This window comes from Gavialis gangeticus, unplaced genomic scaffold (genome assembly GCF_001723915.1).
Source record: "Gavialis gangeticus isolate Ggan-Ray unplaced genomic scaffold, GavGan_comp1, whole genome shotgun sequence".
Lineage (NCBI taxonomy): Eukaryota > Metazoa > Chordata > Crocodylia > Gavialidae > Gavialis > Gavialis gangeticus.
The window spans coordinates 14,313,159-14,323,729 of record NW_017729011.1 but is presented as its reverse complement, the minus strand read 5'-3'; the positions used below and the strand labels follow the sequence as shown (position 1 = coordinate 14,323,729).

At 48.6% G+C, this 10,571-nt stretch overlaps 1 long non-coding RNA gene across 1 annotated transcript in view; it reads left to right on the top strand.

Moving 5' to 3' along the window:
• LOC109293125 overlaps positions 1-9,666 on the top strand; it is an 11,939-nt gene extending 2,273 nt beyond the window's left edge. The window contains exons 2-3 of the long non-coding RNA XR_002096255.1: positions 7,045-7,248; positions 9,544-9,666. This is a non-coding gene — a long non-coding RNA (uncharacterized LOC109293125). The remainder of the gene's footprint in view (positions 1-7,044; positions 7,249-9,543) is intronic.
• Positions 9,667-10,571: the final 905 nt, after the last annotated feature.

Sequence of the window (10,571 nt, the reverse complement as noted above, 5' to 3'; positions counted from 1 at the left end):
CTGAGTACTGCTCCCTTGGTACCTGCTGATACTGTTGCTGTATCAACCAGCTAAGTTGCTTGTGAGCCTGGATAGGAAGGTGGCATTCTTGTTAGCCTAGGAGAGGACACTCAGCTCAAGTACTGGATTCTGGTTCCTTAGCCTGGGTGGGAGCTGGCTGATAGGGCTGCAGACTAGCACTGCTTGGGAAGGACTACATTCTCTTGTGAAAAATGTTGGCAAAAATGTAAAAGAAATAAATTGTGCAGCCCTTTCCTACCCCCGTCCCCACCCCAAAACATGAACTCTGCATGCCTCATGTTTTTAGCAAAGGGAGAATTTTAAAAGAGAGAAAATGTGAATGTTCGAAAGAAAACTAGTAGTTGCTGTTTGGTCCAAAAGCCGTTTTGTTTGAAAAAAGTGTTGCTGGCAAATGTTCAGCCAGCCGCATGAGAGAACAGGAGATGGTACAGCCTTTCTCTTTGGTTTTTAGGAGTTATTCCTGAATCCAGGGCTCTGCCCCACTGCTCTGTGTGATGCTCACATTTTGAATGACTCTGATCTCTCCGCTCTCCTGTGGTTCGAGTGCAGTGGGCTCAGTGCTCCCTGCTACTAGCCCTGTGATGCCAGCACAAGTGACAGCCAAAGAGGATTCAGTATTAAGGCCTGGCTTTCCGATCCGTCTAAGCTACTAGAGCGGATCACAGGTGCCCATTTCTGCCAGTGTCATGCTGCTGAATGCAAGTGACAGGTTTTCTGGGCCTGGGCTGGTGTGTGGAGGAGGTCTGTGGTGAGATGAAGGCCAGATCAACCTTGTCAGCCATCTTCGGACCCACAGATAAGGCAATTGTGGAAGCCGATCATCCTCGACTGTGAGGGATTGCCAAAGAAGAAACTCTGTCCTTCCTGAGGGAGGAAGGAGATGGGAAATTGGTTTCAGGATGTAGAGTGAGAAGAACAGTGAAGGGAAAGGAGGGAAGCCAGGGCAGGGAGGGGGCAGTAGGGCTCTGGGTATCAGTGTGAGAGCAAGGAACTGGACTCTCCAGGTGTAAGCGGGAAAGCTCGCCTGCCTTTCAGCACAACCTTTCTGCTTTGCTTCAGTGTGCAGCTGGGAAGCATAGAAAGACTCCCACTTGCGGTGGAAACCTGGGCTGGGTCATCTGACTGGCTGTTCTACCTGAAGATGTCCCTGATGTGATAACTCTGGCTTGCATCCAGTCTGGCTCCAGAGCCAAGTCTGGGGCACTGGCACCATCTATGGGTTCTGGTTGAAAGTACATGTAGGTGACTTACGCTTGGAGGGAACGGCCATGGGGATTCCTAGCCAGGGCTGGTAGCACTGCCTGGCATTAGGGCTGCCTTATACTTCTCCATGTAACACCTGACTTTCAGTAGCTTATCGCTAAATTTTACCTGTTTGTGTGGAAATTTTCCAGGCCAGGTGTCTGCTTCTAGTTGAAACGTGTCAGGAAATTTTCAGGGAAAACCATTATTATTGCCTGACAAATTCAGGGAATAATACATTGTTTTATCCATGTAAACACCCCTGGCAACTTTTAATCGAGCAATTTCGCGACCTAATATTTTGAAGGGGGGAGTTGAAATTTTACTGTCTCCAGGAAAATCTGCCAAGATTTGACCAATTTTTAAGCTGTAACAGTGGGGACATGCACAGTAGATGTGTGCGTGTGTGTGGGTGTGCATGCACACGCGCGTGCACACATGGGCAAGTTCCACCCTCTGGATATTTAGTTACAACAAATCCTGAATGTTTATGCTGTGGACGTTGACATTATGACACTGCGGATGCTGGGCTCTGCTGGATGGGATGCAGCCGAGGGATTTCCAGGTTGTTTTCCCCAGCTCTGCCCATTGCTGTGTGACCCTTGATGAACCACTTCACTTATTTGTGTCCCAGTTTCCATCTGCCAAACTGGGATCATGCCCCACCCGTCTTTGTAAAGCTATTGGGGTTCTAGGTTGCAAGGTGGGGTTGGGTTACCAGTTATTAGCAACCCGGCGGTAGGCAGAGAGAGGGCTGGGATTTCTGAAGAGATACCTCGGAGGGTTAGTTACAGCTCGTAGCAGGCAGGAAGGGACATGCAGGCCTAGGGGCTTCCTTCTAGCTGTGTCTGCTGAAGCTGTTGCCAGTGGCATTTACACTAATGTCAGGCAAGGCGACAGCTGTCACCCTTCCCAGTCCATCATGAATGTCTGTTCTCAGATCTGGAATGGGAGTGTGGCCCTGGGGTGCCACAGTGTCTTTCTTCTTCCCTGCTTCTGCCCTTTCCCTTCTTCCTGCAATCTTTTTTAGATAATTGTGCAGACGGTAGTGACACCTGCTGGTAGACCATAGCAAAGGGCAATCTTTTTGCTAAAGATTTGGCTAATGCTATATAAATTATTAGCCTATGACCTCTGTAACCTTAACTGTGCTCCATGTCCAGGCAGATGGATTCACTTTAAGGTGAAGGAATGATGGGCATTCCTCCTATAACTTTGCAAACTGTAAAGCCAATACTCTTTTTGTAGCTGAAAGTGTAGCATTTGCAAAGCATCATACTCTTCTACTGTACCACCTTCTCAGATGCTAAACTGGTTGGCACTGGAAAGCTGCCAGCTGGGCTGCTGTATAAAGACCGAGGCAGGTTTTGTGTTACAGGCTGTAAACAAGATGTCAGTGGATTGGAGCCTTCAGCTTTCTTGTGTGATTTTGAGAGAGTCTTTCATTTCTTAAAGGTTTGATTCCCCCTCTTAACAACAGGACAGCAGCACTTACCCATCTGAAGCATGTCAGGAGGTACTTTGATGTTCTGGGGATGAAGGTGTGGTAAGTGTGTATTTCAGGGTGAGGAGAAATGAAACAATCTGCTTTAAACCTTGGTTTACTCAAATCCATTGTAACTGGCTCATTTGTCTGCTTTATCTAAATGTAATCTGAGGCCAAACTGTGATAAGTTTACTACCAATTTTATTAAGGGGAAGTGATTACCCATTTTATTCAGGGAAAGTGATTGCAGTTTAGCTTCACTTATTGCAGGGTGGGAGTGGACTCATTAAATGGTTATAACATATCGGCTAATATGTTCTCCCGAGTGATAAATCCCCCACCTCAAAGCGATAAAATGATTTAATCTGTCCAGAGCCCCTCATGTATAGTGAGTTAGGAGACAGAGTCAGTATTTAGGCATGGTCTGTCGTGATAGGGATGGTTGTTGGCAGGTACATGACTCCCACCCACCAGCTGCCTGGCTGTTTTCTCTATCCAGGTACTTCTATTTCTGGGATTCACCAGGGTAGCATGACTTTCTCAACAGGAGAGGGGAGAGCGTGTGTTTGTGCCGTGCTTCCACATCCCACGTGCCCAGCAGGTGAACGGGCCAGTGGAGGAGGGTTGGTGTCCAGTGGTCCGGACAAGGCCGGAGGAGCCAGGACCCAGATTCTGTTCCTGATGCTACCAAAGATTCATTGTGTGATTTGAGCAAGTCGTTCCCCTCTCTGTGCCTCAGCGTCCCCATCTGTAAAGCAGAGTTAGTAACTCGCTATTTCTCTGCTTTGTAGCAATGCGTGGGTGGGTGCAGGGGCAGGTCCCAGCTTCATTTTGAGCTGCCTGAGGGCTGTGGAAGTATGAAGCATTAATACAGGGGTGGGCAAAATGCGGCCCGCAGGCTGGATGCGGCCTGCCAGGCCATTCTATCCGGGCCATGGGGCCCCTAAAAAAATTTAGAAAATTAATGTTTATCTGCCCCTGGCTGCCTGTCATGCGGCCCTCGATGGCTTGCCAAAACTCAGTAAGTGGCCCTCACTCGAAATAATTGCCTGTCTCTGGATTAATAAGTAGCTATAACCATTAATTATGGGTCCTTCAGCTCAGGCCTGCTTTGGGCTATGGGGTATTAGAATCATAGATAATTAGGGCTGGAAGGGACCTCAGGAGGTCACATCTAGTCCAACCCCCTGCTCAAGGCAGGACCAGTCCCACCTAGATCATCTCAGCCAAGGCTTTATCTACCCAGGTCTTAAAAACCTCTAAGGATGGAGACTCCACAGCCTCTCCGGGTAACCTGTTCCAGTATTTTACTACCCTCCTCATGGGAGAGATTTTCCTATATCTAACCTCAGCTTCCCTTGCTGCAATGTGAGACCGTTTCTCCTTGTTCTATTATCTGCCACCACTGGGAACAGTCCAGCTCCATCCCCTTTTGAGCCCCACTTCAGGGAGCTGAAGTCTGCTATTCAATCCCCCCCTCAGTCTTCTTTTCTCCAGGCTAACTAAGCCCAGTTCCCTCTGAAGCTGCTCAAATTTAAAGCTGATTTAATTGCTCCTATGTCGAGGGCTCTTGGCTGTGTCTTTGGGCTGCTTTGTGATGAGATGATGACACACTGAGATCCCCCTAGCTCCATGCAGCCTTGGAAAGGCTGCAGGCTAGAAGAGCTTCCTGACGCAGCATGGCTGAGCTCATCCATTCCCCCCAAACCACCTCAGCAGGTGCCTCTGTCCTCAGGAATGACCTGTAGACAAGTAATCCAGTCCGCGGACTTGGCTAGGGCAAAACCTCTGTGCCTCTTGAGTGTGAGCAGCTGTGCTCTGCTAACACTAGATGGCAACAGATTGCTGCAGTAGAGAGAAAGACTCCCTGGAAAAAGGGGATCCAGAGCTGCTGCTGGAGGGTCAGTCGCACAACCAAGCCTTCAGGAACTGGGCACTTGAGGGGCTCCTCACAGGGCCCTCAAGGAGCAGGTTTAATACATGACCCCTTAAAGGGCTGAGAAACCCAATTATCTGGCCTCACCCTTGGCTAAATGGGTGCCAGTCATTCAGGGGGTGGGTGGGACAAGGGAGGAGTCCATGCCTTCACCTCTGCCAGGGGCCACGAGCTCGGTTTGGACCCAGTCTTCTTTGCACTACAAGACATGTCTGATGAGCTCGTGGCTGTGAGATGGGAGATGAAGGACAGGGTTTTTGTGCTGACACTTGGCACCGTTCCTAAGGCCAGCGGGCATGCAGCGCTACAGTCATTCTGGAAGCTGCTCTGAGCACAGCTCAGACATGGCTAAATCCCCATCGTCAGCCTTCTCAGTCCCATGCAGGCCACTTTTATAAGCTATAAAACAGCGCAAGAAAAGGAGTCAACTCCCACACTTCATTGACATGCACCGAAACAGGGAGTTGCTAACAACATGCTGATTAACAGCACATAATTCTTTCTTTCCTGTTCCTTCTTCCACCCATCTCTCCCAAGGTGTTTAGCAGACCATTATAATCTCACACTCACAACTTATCTTGGAGACAACAGTTTCTACCCCCTAGTTAAAGATGGGAAAACTGAGGCACGATAAGGTGAAATCCAAGGATATAAGCCAGTGAGCAGAGAGCCCATTCCTACTGACCCAGAGACCTTACATTTAGCCAGGAAAGGGAGCAACTTCAGCTTGTTAATTCCTTGCACCAAATTTTGGGAGGACCTATTAGCAGGGAAGGAGTGAACCTCTTATGAAGAATAGATCTCTGGCAAACTCTGCTGTTGTATTTGCCTCCATGACTCCCTGCTGCAGCGAGGCTTGAGGGTCGCGGGCTGACCATGTGCTGTGTTGAACTGTGTTCCCTCCTCTTAGTTCTTCATTCATTATGTTTTCATTTCATGTTTCTAGGTTATAGAACTTGCTCTGGTCCTTTAGATAAGTGTATGGGTTTCGGGACATTCAGAAAGCTCCATTCTCATAAGAGAAGTTGGATATTAATATATCTGTGGTGATAGATAAACTCATTGAGTTCCTGAACCCACAGTCCCTGGAGGTACCCAGGACGTGTTTTAGGTGGACCTGGGATCTGGTGCTCTCTGAACAACCCATATAACCCTTTCCTAAATTCTTTCTAGCCCTACACATTTAGGTCAGGAGAAGGGAGTGGAGTATATAATGACATTCACTTTGTTGAGAAGAGACGTACTTTTCCCACATTTGACACTATGGGTGCCCATACACATGCTTGGGGGAGGGGGGTTGTTTTAATTGGAGCAGTTCCCAGAAAGCTGCTTTAATTAAAATACCACAGTGTCACATATACTAAGCCCCCGCGCATTTAAAAATGCCCTCAGGATGCTTTAACTAAAGCTCATTCGACCAGTTTTAGTTAAAGCGCCCCGGCAGCCATTTTTAAACCCACAGGGGCTTAGACACATGGGATGCTTGTACACATGATGGGGTTTTAGTCCTTAGGGTTGCATTCTATGCCCCCTACATTGAAATGGTGAGTTTTTAATTTAAACAGTGTGTTTTATTTTTCTGTCACAGTATATATGTTATTGTCCTGGCGGCCCAGTTGCCTGCTGAAGGCAGACAGGGTGAGGGGCCTGATCCCTTTTTTCTGTGGAGCCTGCCTGCCTCTCCCACAGCTGGGGGGCAGGCTGACTAATGGCTGCAGTGTTCCAAGTTGCAGCATTGCAAACTAAAGGACATTGGGATGTAGTTTAGTTTACAACAAATCAAACTTATTGAAAACCCACAAAACTCATGTATGTGTAGTGTGTGACGCCATTAAGCCACACACAGGGAAATTTTCGTCATGTGTACATGTGATGATGCCACAATGTACAGGCACCCATGATGCTGCAGCAATGCTAGAGTGTTCTAATTAGAACACGTTGGAGCATGTGTATAGGCACCCTATGAAGCACTGTGGCACAGAACCCTATCACTTGAGCAAAAGAAATAATTCTGCTAACCGATAGCAGTAGAAAGCTGCTCTACTGTAGTGGTCTTCAGTAGTAGCTGGGCCACTAGAGTATAGCAGCCTTCTACTGCTATCCATTAGCAGCATTATTTCTTCAGCTCAAGTGATGGGGGTCTGTGCCACAATGCTAAAGTTTCCAAGTTCCTGCTGTACTTACAAACCTGAGGTGTGGGATAGATGTTGCTTGTCTAACACATGCTTAGCATCGTGCTTTATTTTGCCTTGAGATCCTGAGATAAATGTGGTTTTCTTGTTGCTACAAAAAGAGCAGGGTTTCACTGAAAGACACAAACGCTGCTCCCTTGCCAGCTCTGCTCTATTTCCTCTTCCAGGTTCTGCGCATTCTCTGCTTGATGTTGTTATGAAGGTTTTCCCTCCCCTGGTTTCTGCTTCTGCCCTGTAAGATGTCACAGGGGCAAAACAAAGATGGCATCTGGGCAGGTTTCACAGCAGCTGTCCTGAGCAAGGATGGAAGGCATCTGCCTGGTTTATCAGAGTAGCTGGTGCTCCTGAACCAGTCAGTAATCAGCAGGCAGGTATGCTACGCTAATCTAGGCTATACTCTAAAGTAATGGAGTTCACCATATTCTTCGCAGGTCCCAGCCAAACCCTGGCAATGGGTTCTAGGTAGACTTAGCTGAATTGCTTGTTATGAAAAGCTCTCTCTCTGACAGATTTGGCCCTTTTTTCCCCACTTGAAAATTGTCTGAGAGCAGAGCATGGCATTTACAAAACTGTTGTTTGCCAAACACACTAAAGCCGGGGAATCTTTTGGAAACGGTGTGCCACAAGCATCCCTTCCAGTTGCACGATTGGTTAACGGAGTCAGCTGGGGTTGGTCCTGTTTCCTGATTGGATGAGTTGCTTTGGCCCAAGAGGAATTTTGTTTGTGTTAAGAAGCAAATATGATTTTGTGGTGAAATGGCTTGGGGACAGGCATGGCGTGGTTGCCGCACAGTTTTGCATGCACGGCTGGTGACAGAGAAAGGGACACGCATGCAAAGGTGGCAAAATCAGAGTATGTTCTCAGAATTTATTTTTTTTTAAATTTGTATCCACGGCTAAATTAGCCAAAACTAATGCCAAATCCAAGTGTCCAGAACCATAAGTGGCCCTACTACCAGCAAACATCCTCCACCCACATCCGAGGTTTCAGATGTCTCCAAAATCTTTGGCAGGCATCCTACTTGCAGGCCCAAGCCTGGAGGCTTGGGGTTCGGATGCCCCCGAGTTTTGCTTGTCCTCAGCCATACGGCCCTCGGAGCAAGCCTCCCATTTCCACAAACCAGGTGTAAAGCTGCTGCACCTCAGTGGGTCCTAAACTAAGCCAGAAGAGCAGTTCTCCTGTGATGTGCTTTAGGAAAACTGCCTTCTTGGACACAGATATATGGTATTTCCCCTACCAGTAAGAAGCCACTACACTTGTCTTGAGCCTTCAAGAAGCTGAGAAGTACACCTGGATTGCTGCCCTTGCTACTCACCCAGCTCTGAGGGGCAGGGAGGCCAGGGGGCTGTCTGTGTCACCTGCTTGCACTAGACAAGGGTGAAATTCTGCCACACTTGCAAGTGGAATAAAATGCTGATGGTTATCCCTTAGCTTGCTCCTGTGGCCATATGGCTGAGGGCAAGCAAAAACTCAGGGGCATCCAAACCCCAAGGGCTTGGGCCTGCACATAGGATGCCTGCTGAAAGATTTGGAAGTATCTGAAGCCCCCGGCTGAAAACTTTGGGGTGGAGGATACTTGCCGGTGGTAGAACCACATAAGGTTCTTGAATGATTCAAAGGATTTAGAACTGATCTGGCTGACCTGGCTAATTGGACCTGGGACATAACAATTTTTCCTTAAAAATAATAATAAAAAAAAAAATTAAAAAATGATGATGGTTATCAAGCAGGGGAGGTACTTTGAGGTGGGTTTGGGCCCAGGTAGTTTTACTTGCGTGGAAAGGGAGATACCTTTCTCGGCCTTGAATGTCTTGGTGTAGTTAGAGGGTGGAGGCCTGTCCCTTGCAGCATGGGCAGATTGACTCTTGCAAAAGTCTACAAATACCTCCAAATGCAAGCATCTTGGCTACACAGTTTATGATGATGGAGGATTGCTCTTGGGCTTTCCCTCTAGCTTGCTCTTTTGGCTTTTTTGGCTAGAAGCAAGCAAGATTAGTGGGCATATGCAGAGCTGTCCCTTGGGTATGGTGAAACAGGGTGACCACCTCGGGCCCTATGCTTTGGAGGGTCCCCACAGAGCTGGACAGAGTGACCAAAGCCCTTCCCGTGGGGCCCGCCTGGAGCTGGCAGCTCAGCCCCGGGCTGTGGAAGAAGCATGGAGATGCCTGCTTCTCTTTGCGGGGGTACCACCGCCCCATGCAGTGGTAAGGGGGCCCCGCACCTCTCTAGAGTCAGCTCTGGGCATATGAACTCTAAGGCCTCCAGGTTTGGGCCTTGCAGATAGGATTCCTGCCATGGATTTGGGAATATGTGAAGTCCCAGACTGAAGAGCCTGGGAAACAGGATACTTGTCGGTGGTAGCACTCACAAACTTGAACGATTGAGCTCTGCTCAGCTGATAGAATTAGGAACGGATTTGGCCTGAGACACAAATTAAAAAACAAAAATTATGATAGCTAAATTGTATGTGTTTTATGGACTGCAATGCGAACTGGAACAGGGTGTGTGTGTGTGTAAGATTTAGGTGTGCGTATGTATGTGTGTATACATTTGTCATATATATTTATTAAGATATATATAGGGGGTGTGTGTGTGTATTTATATTTAGGTATATATATTTGCAAAAAAGGAGGGAAATGCACATTCCACTCCTCTTGCTTTCCAGGCGCTCTGGCCTCTGCTGCAGGCAGTGCCTCTGGATTCCAGCTCACAGATGGTACAGACAGGGCCAGACACAGGCATGGGTGAACCAGGCAGCCACCCAGCGCTTGAACAGAATGTGGGCCCAAAAATGGTGATTTTTATTGTTACTATTATTATTATCTCTGGCAAAAGGGGGCCAATACTAAAAGTTCACCCAGGGCCACCAGAATCTAGGTACAGTGCTGGGTACAGATGGAAAGTTTGGTCCTGTCCCTCTCCCAGGCAATGAAGAGCTGTTTCAGGGGAGGTGGGGATGCATTTCCAGAGGGCTTTGTCTGATCCACTTTTAAATGTTCCAGTGCTAGGATTTACTGGCTGAAGCTGCTGCTGTATCATATGGGCTCAAAGCCCAGGGTACTGTGGCCCCTTAATAGTGACTTTGCTGGAGTAAAGCAGCCATAACATAAAGGCACTGTGAAAGCCCCATGTTGGACATACACTAGACATGGAGAAAGGGTCAGGAGACCAGCCCTGTGGCACCTCCTGGTCCTGGGGGCACTGCCAAGTGTTTTGGGAGGTGAGTGGATCATTTGGGACAGAAGTGACTACAAGGGCCATGGCAGATCTCAGTGTGCAGGCTGTGCTGGATGCCTGGCTTGCTCTGCAGTCCCAACACTGGAAGAAAGCACAGAGATAGCACAAAGCTGTCCGCCCTCTGTGCCATGGTAGTCCCAGCACAGGGACTTGCCAAGCCCAGAGAGGCTGCAGGCTGTGATTTCAGGTGCCCTCAAGGTGAGATAAGATAGCTGGGTCTCAGCTCCTCTCCTCCTGGACCCTGTGCAGCTTGCAGAACCCACCTGCCTGGCTGGCCCTCCTTGGTCTGCCGGGGAGAGAAACTGATCCCCTGCCCCACTGGGCCAGAGGGGCTCAGGGGTTGGGCTGCAAAGCCCAGCCCCAAAGGCACCAGCTTCTCTTTCCCCCTCACAAGGCATCCCCCCTCCTTCTCTGTCCAGCTTCCCAGGCCAGCCCCCCTCTCCTCCGCCCCCTCCT